The 13,142-nt window shown below is 37.0% G+C and overlaps 1 long non-coding RNA gene across 2 annotated transcripts; it reads right to left on the bottom strand.

Moving 5' to 3' along the window:
- Window positions 1-815: 815 nt before the first annotated feature.
- Window positions 816-5,252, bottom strand: LOC120333099 (uncharacterized). Of its 2 annotated transcripts, XR_013468880.1 has the most exons (5): window positions 5,110-5,252; window positions 3,996-4,109; window positions 3,110-3,302; window positions 2,214-2,372; window positions 816-1,206 (listed from the first exon to the last, which is right to left on the bottom strand). It is a non-coding gene; the product is annotated as an uncharacterized LOC120333099 (long non-coding RNA). The 2 variants fall into 2 exon arrangements; XR_013468879.1 differs by lacking the exon at window positions 5,110-5,252 and having other exon boundaries at window positions 3,996-4,394.
- Between the last annotated feature and the right edge of the window lie 7,890 nt (window positions 5,253-13,142).

Below are 13,142 nucleotides of genomic sequence, written 5' to 3'. Positions count from 1 at the left end.
TGCAAATATACATGGGTGCAAATGTTCGTGGGTGCAAATGTACATGGGTGCAAATGTCCGCGGGTACAATCTATATGTAGGTGGTAAAATCTATGAGTGGAAATGTATGGATGTAAATGTCCGTGGTGCAAATATAGCTGAGTGCAAAAGTATGCAGATGCAAGTGTCCTGGGTGCAGTTTACGGGTGCAAATGCATGTGAATGCAAATGTGCTGTCACCTAAGAGAAGTAAGTGAAATGCTGATCAGAAATGATTTCATACGACCAAGTTGTAGCCTTGGTTCCTATATGTAAGATTTAGTGATCGCGATCTGCCTTCCATATATCCAAATATCAATAGCGCGATTATTGGTGGTATACAGATAAAGTGATAATTTTATTAAATTTCATTAAAGTTGTTGCCCCTTTCATATGTTGTTGGGTAAACTGAAATAATCAAAAGAGCACTTGTTAGATTAGTGCTTGGATTAGCAAGAAGCATGCATTTGAACGATAATGCAGAAACGAGGCAACATATCAGTGACTTGACCCCACGGATCTCTATACTAGTGAATAACAAGAAGCCAGAGGGATCTCACTGAAACTTCTGTAGGTGTTTTTACCAATAATTGTTGTTATAAAATTAAAAACCTAAATTTTATTAAAAAAAAAATTTTGTTTTGGGTACCGGTACTATGAAACCATTGGGCAGCAAGGAGACAAAGCCTCCCCAATCTATGCGAGTTGTCTTAGGGTTTTGAATGAAAACGGGAAACAATAAAATAATTAAATAAACCTATCATAGCTACCCAGATAGCACAACTACGTCGGAACAACCATGGCCGAACGTTGTTCGAACCACCGGCCCAATAATGGCGAACAACCAAGTTCCAGCGAAGATTTGGCCGCTGGGCCAACGTCGGTCCTTTCGCTGTAATGCAACCGTGGCAAACGGTCGGGCCAACCTAGGCGATACGTTGTAACACAATCGTGAAATTTGGCCGGGCCTACGTAGGCGACACGTTGCAATACAATCGTGGCATATGGTCGGGCCGAGTTAGGCGATGTGTTGTACAGACAGGGTATGGATCTATACTACATAGAAATTCCCCACTAATCTAACATTATTTATATAATAAAATACAAAAGATAGCAAAATGTCTTTATTTTACAAATATGTATACATGTAATAAAATTAATCGGAGTTCGTTGCCAGATCATCCAGAGCTGAAAAATATAAAAATTCTGTGTTAAATTGCAGTATTAGCAAATTACAGCACCAGAGTTCAAAGCCTAGTCTGAATGACTGCATCCCAACAAATTTTCAGAGTAGGAATCTTAAGCCAAGATTCTGCAGTCGCAAATGTGTGAGTGAAGCTTACATTGACAAGACGATAATAATTGAGAAATACAGAAATTCTTGATTCCGCAAGGGGGGCGTAGACAACGTTTTGAGGGGAATATTTGTTGGAGGGAATAATGATGATTTGAGATTTTATCTGACTAAAATGTCTTGAAATATTCCTTGTTGAAATTCATCTATCTTATTAGAAACATCATGCACCATGATTAGTCTATTTGTTTAATTGATTTACAATAAATTTAGTTGTAACTTCATCATTTGCTGTTGCGATGATACAAATAAGTTCCAAAACCACTGTTCGCCATTATGCACCAAACTCTGGCAACATTGGATTGGCAATTTGGCACTTGACCCTAACCATAATCAGCTTGGCGATATCTCCTTAATAAATATTTTTCTATACTGTTCACTTTTGTATACAAAATCTACATTCAATTTCTTTACTGTTCACAGTTGTTTACAAAATCATTATTCAATTAACAATCATAATGATAAAAATGAATGGTGTGGCAACTGGCAAGTACATTTTGTTTACTAGTCCCTTTATTAGTTTAATATACCCAACTTATCTAAATTTTCTCGCCTGTTTTTATTTTATTATATCTCTGTTGTTGTTCTGTGTGTGCAACTTAATTTAATTCATGGAAACGATAGGCATCTTTTTGGCAAAACCTTATATTCTTTACGCTTTAATCTTAATTAAGGTTTTGTTTTCACTCCAGATTGTCAGATTCTATTTAATCAGTTTTTGTTCATTTCCCTTATGAATTATCTTAAGCTGATTTGGAGTCAAAATAATCTTATACTTTTAAAATAGAAGAGGGTAGAGCAGAGAAAGATGGTGGTACAATATGATAAACATATTACATACCTTTAATAGCAGAAACTAAGGGCGTCCCACTCACTCCTTCTTATCCACCGCGTCCTGCACAGTTGAAGGAGCGGGCGAGTAAATTTGTTATAATTGAGCTCATGATTCTCCAATCCAGTCTTTCTTGGAGCAACCTCCGAGACTTGACAAATATCCTATCTGGAATGAGTAAATAAGCACAATTATGAGAATACATTTAATGAAAAGGTTTCCATCCGTTACAAAAGCTCTATGTTAATTATCGCGAGTATCTACTCCAAAATATACACATATGTGTTTTGTCCACATCGCATTCGTATAAAAGTGAACAATTTTAATATTGCAATCGGATCGTATTTAGACATTTAAATAATCTTCCTTGAACACGAAGCGAAAATATGGGGCATATTGTATACGACAAAAAATAAAAGGCACTCAATAAGATGAGACCCAGCAAAGGTATTTTCACCTATTTTACCTTCATGTTCTGTTTAGCTTTCGAATTAATTATGGAGTAATCTGCAATATTTTAACATTGTACTAAAACTAAACAAATATTCTGAATCTCAAGAGATTTTTACATCGTGGTCTTCATACGATGGCATGTGTTACCGGTCAGCGAACTCTTTCAAATTAATTTTGCTTGCCCGCTGGGGTAAAAAGGTTGGGAACCACTGAACTAAACAGTTAAGTACAACCACGTTACACCAACACCCTGCAAACTTACAGTCGATTTTCACCAGAATGATTAAATAGAATATTCAGAATAGAATAAATTGATTTTTAATGTTTTTTCGTTGTGGGGTCGCAAGTATCTGTAGTCTGTGATTTTACAAAAATTGGGGTCGCGGAAAAAAAAGTTTGGGAACCACCGCCGTAAAGTGTCCGTAATCAGCCTATAAAAATATTCAACTTACGAGCCATTTTTTTATTCCTTGAATGTATTCTGGATCAAAATGTAATCAGACAATGAATTTCATCAATTCCGATATGTCCGAGTCCACACTATAATCAGTGGAAAATTGCAGATGCCGTAGCTTGTAGCATAAGAGTTTCTACCGCCTGTCCCAACAATTTTTCCATGGACTGGATTGAAGCATGGCTTGATCTCTGAAAATCAAGTTAGTGTTACCCAATGTATAGTACATGATTGTCTTTCAGATGATAAACGTGAACGAATGGCCTATACTAATTACCAGAATATAAATTTTTCATTAATATTAATTACCGTATTTTCCGGCGAATAAGTCTACCCGGCGAATAAGACGAGGCCTGTTTTTAAGCCTGAAAAAATGGGTTTTTGCATATAACCGGTTAATAAGTCGGGGTAGTAAAATCGCATCAACGTCGGGAATCTTAAATTACCATGCAATGCCTTTCGAGCGGTCGCCGCGTTTGCGCATTGGTTAAATAGCCTATGACTTTTTTTGTAGCGTAATATTCAATCCATAGATGATAATCACAGCATTGAAATTCCAGATTCACAGCACGAGAATGTCGATTTATTTAAACTAACCTGATGAGGACGTGGGGGATGCTATCGCCGAAGGTGTTTTATTGTCCGGATTCAATAATAAGGCAACAAAAAAATGAAAATGATCATACTCGCCTAATAAGACGACCCCCCCCCCAAAATCAGGCAAAAAATTTGGGTCTAGAAAAGCGACTTACTCGTCCGAAAATACGGTATTAACCACATGATGTTGTACTAGGTAATTATTCAACCGATATATCTAGCTATTGTGCAATATTTTGTGGCACAGATATGCAAGGAGCTACTATCAAACTATAAAACAAAAACACCTGTTTTGGGCATTGTCCGCATTGAAACACTGAGATGCTTGAAATGACACAGTGTATGATTGCGTGAAAGAGGGAATTGAAGCAGGTGAATTTTCCAGTCCATTGTCATAGGGCCTATTACTGTATTATAAAAATGGTATATATCATTAAACTTACAATGGTAATATTGACACTTGACAGAATATCTAATCGGTAATAATTATTTAGAATGACCGGAAAAAATGGATATTGCACAAAATATGTCCAAATATTTGTAAAGGATGTGCAGTAAAATACTTCATGCTTTTAGAGTCGCTGGGCATTGCACAGTTGCATGCACATTTGGCAGTCATTGTACAGAGATGGGCTTCGCCCAGTCGCCCGAATCTTTTTTGCTAGCGGTCTACTTTCCAATTCACTTTAAAATATAATAACACTTAACACTTAATTAGGGTTGGTTGGGTAAGCTTACATAGCATAGGCCTAGCCTATATACTGAAAATAAATCAATATTAATATATACCCAATATAATTCTATTGAATTTTAAAACAAAATAGATATTATTCAGAAATCAGTAATTTATTTCTCAACAAAGCTGAAAATATGAACTAGAGCAGGGTTGGGCAAAGTTCTCGGACCACGTGCAAAAATTTTGCGCACCTAGACTGGCGGGCCATGTCGCATCTCGCATGTGTGGCGTAAAAAGTTATACTTTAGAAACAAAATTTTATTTAAAGTGTTAAAAAAACAAAAAGGGAAAACAATTATCCTTGAGCTATTCTTTACCCAAAAACATCAAATTTTAGTTTCAGTTTGATTGTGGCAATTGTTAAAACATATTTTAGATTTCAGCCAATTGAGATCTGTATTTAGATTTGTTGAAATTCATCAGACAGAAGGTTCACAAATGTGCAACTATTCAGATTACTGGATTAAGTCATCCAACGGGTTGGATTTGGGCTGCGGAAATGTTTGGACTTAGACAAATAAAGTAAATATAAAAAATCATATCTAGGGATGAAGGACCAACACCGGTACCGGTACTCGATAACGAATACTGGTAAATAAGAGATGGCAACCTCAGAAAGTTTAACAAAAAATGCCAAAAGACCAAGTACGGTAACGTACCGGTACCTCATCTCGTTCTGTCGTTACCGGTACCTACGGTGTCCAGGGATAAATATGTAACTTTTACCGGTACTCGATAACGAAAACTGGTAAATGAGAGATGGCAGCCTAAGAAAGTTTAACAAAAAAATGCCAAAAGACCATGTACGGTACCGTACCTCATCTCGTTCTGTCGTTACCGGTACCGGTACCTACGGTGTCCAGGGATAAATATGTAATACCCGTATGGTGCCGGTACCGTATCACCCTTATGAACTGTGATCTGACAACGCACTTAGGGTACTGTACCGGTACCATGAGATTAACTTACACGGTTACAACTATCTCTACTTTCGCCATTCCTACTATGATAGCATTAAAAGTTCAATTCCACTGTCTAATCCACGGCAAAAACCTCGTAACAGGATATCGATTACGAGTACCGCCAAAATGAATGGCGACCCCATGTGCTATATTCGAATCGCGCGCCAATTTCATCGCGTTATGGCGTGTTTCGTTGAATGCCAATGATGGCCTTACCATGGTAAATGGTTGTAAAACCGCGTACAACGGTTGCCGGCGGATTATAACGTTGGCCCAACGTAGTTGTGCTATCTGGGTAGTAGCTACACTAATTAAAGTGATTTGATCATAAAATACTTAAAATTGGAATGGGAATGAATAAAAGACTTAGTACCAAAACCAAACAAAATGAAACGCTCAAACTCGACAAGCAAGCAAGGTCCACCGGCATACCTTCCCGTCAGTCCAAAATTGATTATTAATAATACTGAGTACACTAGGATTAAATAATTCTATTAAGACAGCAAGTGATTTAACTTGGATATCTAAAACAAACAGTCCATACGAATTTGGATAAAAAATTCCTTAAAAATAACTTTATATACATGGTGCGCGACTTCTGGGAAACCTTGTATATATGAGCAATGGTATGTTGTTCCTGACAATCGAGATATAAATAGTAATACCCGCCACATCAACAAAAATTTGTCAAATATTGATTATTTATTACGAACCTCTATGTACCAGTCTTGCTATTAGAATTAGTGAGATTCTCAAAAGCAATCCGAGAATAATGCTGAAAATATGCTGATTGGAATTTGCAAAATTTTAGCAATAATTCTCATTATTTCGATTTGCAAGATTTGTAGAAGGCGGAATTAAATTACAGAGGCTTAGTAATAGCTCAAACGTTTTCTATACCATTGTGGGTAGACTACAGGCATCAAACGTAGCTGTAAATCCTACTAAAATATCAACTAATGGTCTTTGCTTCAAATAATGGAAATCGTTCAACTCATTAGAAAACTTGCACTTTGTTTTCGACATTTTGATGATTTAACAACAGCACAGCTGATAGTTGAATTAACGCATAGTTCATCCTTCATACCATAACAACGACACAACAACTTCTTTCTCGATCTGAACTTGTGAAGTGAGACGCAAATCAGTGGTGAATCGGCTACATCCGTTGAAAAATACAATTTTGCAATAGTATTAAATAGAAAAATTATTTATGACCGACATACTGCAAAACCGGGACATTTAAGTCTACCACCAGGACTGTCCCGGCTAAACCGGGACGTATGGTAAGCCTAACTATAATTGCTGTTGTAATCGTATCGAAAACCAAATCGGGCGGAATACGCGCATTGATGTAATTGAATGAAGTAATTGAAGTGCAGATAAAACCTCACAGATTACGCCGTCGACCACTCATTCTATTTTGAGACGGGTTGTTTGAAATGTCCTCCAGTCTCAGATAAGGCTGCAACTGAGTTGAAGATGATCTACGGCAGTGGTTTCCCAACTTAAGGGGGGGAGTTGACTTTGATGACCGTCTGGTCGTATCACTCCATCCTGTCTATACCAAACTAATTTATTTCTTATTGTTATTTTTATTATTGGACACAAAGTGGACATAACGATCGTTTCATTATTATGTTGGTCTTGTTGTTGTTGTTGTTGTTGTTCTTTGACACATTTTGGACATCTAGTGGAAAATCTAAAAAAACGCTTTTCTATTCGATCACTGGACCAATTGCTTTGAAATTTTTAGTGGTTGAAGATGAAATTTTTTTCCAGAAGACTATTACTTTTATTTATTTCAAATATTTCTGTTAGCTCTATGAGATTTGTTTTTGTTTGCTATGACGTCACTGAACGTTCTGCGGACGCATATGCAGGCACTCCTCTTTTGATCACGTAACATCGAACGTTGGCGTGACGGCGGATTCTGAAAGTCGTTACTCAAGAATCGCAAGATACCGGTGAATGGCGGTGATGCTAAAGGTACGGTAAACCGTACTGTACTGCTTCGCTTGGTGTGGATATATATGTAGACTGTGGTCTAGAGGTACGGTAAACCGTACTTCACTGCTTCGCTTGGTGTGAATATATTTGTAGACTGTGGTCTAGAGGTACGGTAAACCGTACTTCACTGCTTCGCTTGCTGTGAATATATTTGTAGACTGTGGTCTAGAGGTACGGTAAACCGTACTTCACTGGTTCGCTTGGTGTGAATATATTTGTAGACTGTGGTCTAGAGGTACGGTAAACCGTACTTCACTGCTTCGCTTGGTGTGAATATATTTGTAGACTGTGGTCTAAAGGTACGGTAAACCGTACCGGTACTGTACTGCTTCGCTTGGTGTGAATATATCTATAGACTGTGGTCGAAATGCTTCGCTGTGGTATCTGCTGTTATAATACCGTGATAAATCGAATAAGTTGGTTTTGCAAATAAGGAGCGTCTGGCATTACAGGTAGGAGGGGGAATAGGGGTGTGCGCATTTCCAATACCGGTACGTCGATAATATCTTTGTCAACCAATTTGCGACCACTGTGTTTTTGTCTGTTTTATTGCTGTGATGTGGTGCTAACCAATTTGCGACCACCGTGTGTTTGTCTGTTTGATTGCTGTGATGTGGTGCTTTGTTTATAATTTGACGAGTTTTGTCCGAAATAACCGTGTTCTCAAAATATATGACGGTCAGAAATGCAATTAGAAACCCAATGTTTTTAAAGATAGAGAAGTTTTGGTACTGTAACACAGCGCGGTGACACTGATCTAACTCGTAGCTGTCAAAAGCTTGAAAATCCATACAAATATAAAAGAGATAAAAAGATGAAACTTGGCAGGTTGGTGGGGTTGCTGAAGTTTCTTTTAACCATTTTTGAAGGTTTCGCGTTTTTACATTTAAAGGAGGTGGAATAGGGGAGTGCGCATTTCCAATACGTCGAATACGTTCCAATACTGTTTATTTATACAGGTACTGGTAAGTCACCGCATATGAGTTTTGGGGAATTGTTCTTAGTGTCCATATATTTGAGCATTGCTCTCTTGTTATTACGATGACTGTTATTTTTGGTTGACGAAAAAATAAATCTCTCTCTCTCTCTCTGCACCCCCTGCACTACATAAAATTTTAAAGTTAGAAACGATATATTACAGACCAAATAAGCAAGAGGACAAATCTTAGTTCATAGTGTTTTTTAATGAGATGGATGAGCTTGGCGGTCTTCAGCGAGTTTTTTAATATTTGGTGACATTTTCGTCAGGTACAATCTCAAATCACTCTGTTTATTGATGGAAAGGCAATTTCGTTGTTTTGATAGCAATAGTGCCACTACTGAAACCCATATAAAACCATATAAAAGATAGAAAATGAAACAATCCAGGGTTCTACCTCCTCAAAAATCGCCGGTTTTTGCCTGATGACCTGCACCAAAATACATCATAACGATCTTCAGTAAAATTCATCTTCGATTCCTCATCATGTACCACGGCCTCCAGTTCGGTTACCAGTCCATAAAATCAATCAGCCATTCATTTGTTTCATATTCATTGACTTGATGTGTGGGAAGCCGTAACCGATCATCGGCCACGGCAAGGGTCGGCAATCATTTGTCGCTCGCGGGCCAAAATTGAGGGTTGCAAGTCTTGGCGGGCGCACAAATTTTTTTGAAGGTATAAACGGAACAGTGCGCGAAAAACTGCGACAATTCGTGAACTAAGCTCATTTTCTAAATGGGCATGACTAATCCTAGTTTTCTGCTTGTTCTCTGTAATGTTCATTTTTGAAAATAATTGTTCGCACGCATATTTACGGGCCGTAGGTTGCTGACTTCTGGCAAATATCGCCCACTTTGGGAATCACTGATCTACGGTATCTCTATGAAGACGACCAACTAAATTGGGTTTTATTGGGAAGGGGCCATTGAGTTATGGAAAAACACGCCAATGGAAAATAACCCGAATATCAAGCGAGCTGCGCTTAGGATATTATCGATGTTTACGTCAACATACGTCTGCGAATCTATGTTTTCTACCCAGAAAAAGTGAAAACAAAGCATTGATCCGTTCTGACTGACCCATAAGAAAATACTGCTTCGATATTTCCGATCGGGCCTATATAATCGATTAGTATCACGGTTAATTACTTATCGATCTCGATCGGTAAGTATGTTGATAGGTATTTGTCTGTCTGTTTGTTGTCTGAAATTGAATCTGCTCAAAATTTTGCATGTGCATTCATCATATCTCGGAACAGATGCATGTTGATTTTGGACAAATTATGTCGAATAGGGAGTTATCAATTAATTAGTGATGTGACACTCGGTGTCGCTGTTGAGAGCGAAGGATACACGCCGCTAGATTGATAAGTCGGCGGTCACTATCTCGTTTAAATATAATTGAATATAAAACACGTCATTTGAAGTAAATGTAGTTGAAAATAAATGACACCCCTAGCCATTGCAATTTCTTTTGTGAAAAACAAGATATTTAAACTCAAAGGGATGATTTAAATCGAGTCGGCGATTGCGTCAAACACATAATTTACACAAAAAAGTCAGGATCGCAGACTATTCATATGTAAGGGGTGATGATGATATTTGTCTGAATTTTTGGGTCTAATAATGGGATATATATGCAAGCAAAGGGGGAAGGTTGAGACACTTTTTTCTTTTTCATATTTTGAGCCCTTTATTCTGCACATTCATATGACTTTGCGGGATTAATGCAGAGAGGGCTAAATGTAGTTTTTATTCAGCGACTAAGAAATTCCCTTGCGACACACATCTTACCACCAATATGCTTTGAAAAACGTTTGTCAAGTGTTCCACTGTACCCCACTTGTGGGGCACATTCGGACAGACCCTGGGGCACAATGGGTCATTCTGTTAAAATTCAACGAAGTATGCCCTTAAAAATAAGCAATCAATCAGCATAATCGTCTAAAGAACAGGGAGACCTCAAATTTGAGATTTTTAAAATCAATATTCAACCGAAATATTTCAGATATTTCACCAAAAAAATCGCCTACAAATTAAATTATTTTCTAATCCGAATCTAAATCTGGAAATATTTTTGATTCTCGATTATATTTCATATTGGACCATGAGTCGAAAGATACCATAATGTTACATAAAAATATAACGCATTTCTAGGTCTCTAAGCACTTGTTGTATCAAACACTGTCGAATTGTGCCATGCAGGGCATGTCCCACTGAACCCCGGTTCATTGTTCCCCATAATCAACAAATATCTTCAGATCATCCCACGGCAAAATTCGGAAGGCCCATCCACTCGCCAACGTTATAAATATTTCACAGTGGACTATAGCTGAAAGATATCAGACGGTGGTTCGTCACGTTGAAAAGGCTAAGTTAGGAAAAAGAAAAAACTGGAACGGTGAAATTTTAGTTTCGACCCCCAAAACCAATTTCACCTCATAGCTTGCGTCGCTCTACCCGTCCGCTGTCCGTTTGCGGGGACGTTGTAACTCACCGAAGGGCGGATTCAAACATCAAACCGCAGACCGGATTCCGGATATAGTATTAGTGTGAGAGCTGATTTTCTACTGTGCCCTATGTCCCAACGTGCCCCACCTTCCCCTATTAGCAAGCATAGTTTGTGAGTCAATACCTCAATTAAATAGGCTGTTATGACTTGGACAATTTATTCTGCAATATCTACACCATTAGCTAAATTCGTAGATCTATCAAATTAACATCTGCGTAAGTCAGGTCAGCACAAAACAAAGCTGTATACTTGTGTGACTGGTAACGGCCATTGTTGAACACCTAATCAGATTACCCATTTTCTTATGAAAATGCAATTACAAGATAAGAACACATTGAATTCTTTGCTAAGTTTTTTATTACCCAAAATAATAGAAGTTTTAAATTCCAGAGTCAAATTTTTATTAAACATGCAGAAATAGTTATGATGAATTTTTATTGTTTAATATGTTGCTTACACAAACTTTTATTAATATTTTCACTGAGAAAAAATGTAATAACTTTCTTTATTCAATCCGTGCTTATTTTTTTCCACTCCATCCGTCAACCTTCTTCCGACAATCACATTTACACGGAATCTGTGAATAAAACATAGAAATATAAATTTGATAAATAAATAAATTAAAGATACGAACCTTTACAGTAACATTTCCTTCGTACAGTTTACCATTTTCTTCATAAATTGTAAATATGTCATGTATGCACCAAACTGTCTGACATTCACAATTGCTCATTATAATTTGGTACATTTTCATTTTATCTGGTTGATACGATGGAACAGGATATAAATCTTGACGGGGTAATTCCATAGCCTGCATTGCGGGGCAACTCTGCTTCGATAGCCTTCAAAGAATTTCGTAATTCATCAAAAAAACGCAGCATATTTACTAGTTTAATTAATTTTATTTTCATAAGAAGGCTATTTAATTGTGTTACTCCAAGAGGGTAACATTGCACTAATGTCATAAGTCGATCATACGTAAGGTTTTATTCCTTTTTTGTGGTTGTATTGACTTGAGAATTTCTACCTTTGTTTGGAGAAATTCCATTATATTCTTGACTTACTTGCATTCAACGCCGGAATGATAAAAAGGTTTGAATAGTTCCACTATTCTCTTGCATTTTGTTGAACCGTAGTAGGATGGCTGAGTACACTTTTGTTCTTGGCAATCGGAGTGGCTCAAAGGTTTCTCATTAAAGTTACTTCCGCTCGCATCACACAAGTCCTTTGGCCCAGAGAAATATCTTAAAAAAAGAATTGATTACAGAATGCAAGCTATGAATGGGTTATCAGTCAACGCCTTTTTACAGCAAAAATTATGGTAGTATGCAAAATTTCCACCATACTTTTTTATCTTTTTATTCCAGTAACTATAGATGCAATACGCCTGGAAATAACAACAAATGCAATATTACTACAAACATTTAAGCAAAGTTAATACTTCCAAGTACCTGAATCGATCACACGTCGGATATATGCCGAGAGCAAAATCTTTCTCTTTCGGGAAATCGAACTTTCTTGCTTTTTGCAATGTTACCTGTTATAAAATAATACAAGACACAAAAACGGTGACCGTACATTTGAACCCATGTACATTTGAACCCATGCGTATATTCACGGGTTCAATCTATATGCGGGTGCTAAAACCCATGGGTTAGGGTTAGTATGGGTTTAACTATCCGTGAAACAAAAAAAAAATTCCATAGGTGCAATGGCATACAGGTGCAATTGTCATGGGTTCAAATGTACGTGGGTTCAAATGTAATGGAACCCACAAAAACATTAAGAAAACGAATTATGAGAAAAAATATTGAATCCAATATTGTTTTATATATTTATGCTACGAACCTCAGCATCAAATTTTGCAAAGACATCCTCCACATTGAGTTCCGTGCGACGAGGTGTGCCCAGTACTTCAACAAAAAGATAGCACCAAAGTATGAGCTTCATGCTTTCTATCAATGATAGTTAAAGCTGCTTATGAGATATTTCTTTGTAAGTACTTTCACCTTTAAATTACACAATTTATTTTTATTTTTGAAGATTAATTTTGCTAGCATGTCCCACCATTATTCAATAGTTCCTGATTAGACGTCAATAATATTTACTTAATAAGGGAATTTTAACAGCTTTGTACTAGAAGCTCAGGGTTCAATAAATATGAATTTCTGATTTTTATATTTATATATATATTTATATTCGGGCGAAACTTTTTGGACACCCTGTACTTATA

Source organism: Styela clava, chromosome 15 (genome assembly GCF_964204865.1).
Source record: "Styela clava chromosome 15, kaStyClav1.hap1.2, whole genome shotgun sequence".
NCBI lineage: Eukaryota > Metazoa > Chordata > Ascidiacea > Stolidobranchia > Styelidae > Styela > Styela clava.
The sequence above is the reverse complement of the archived record's forward strand: the minus strand, read 5'-3'. Positions and strand labels throughout refer to the sequence as shown.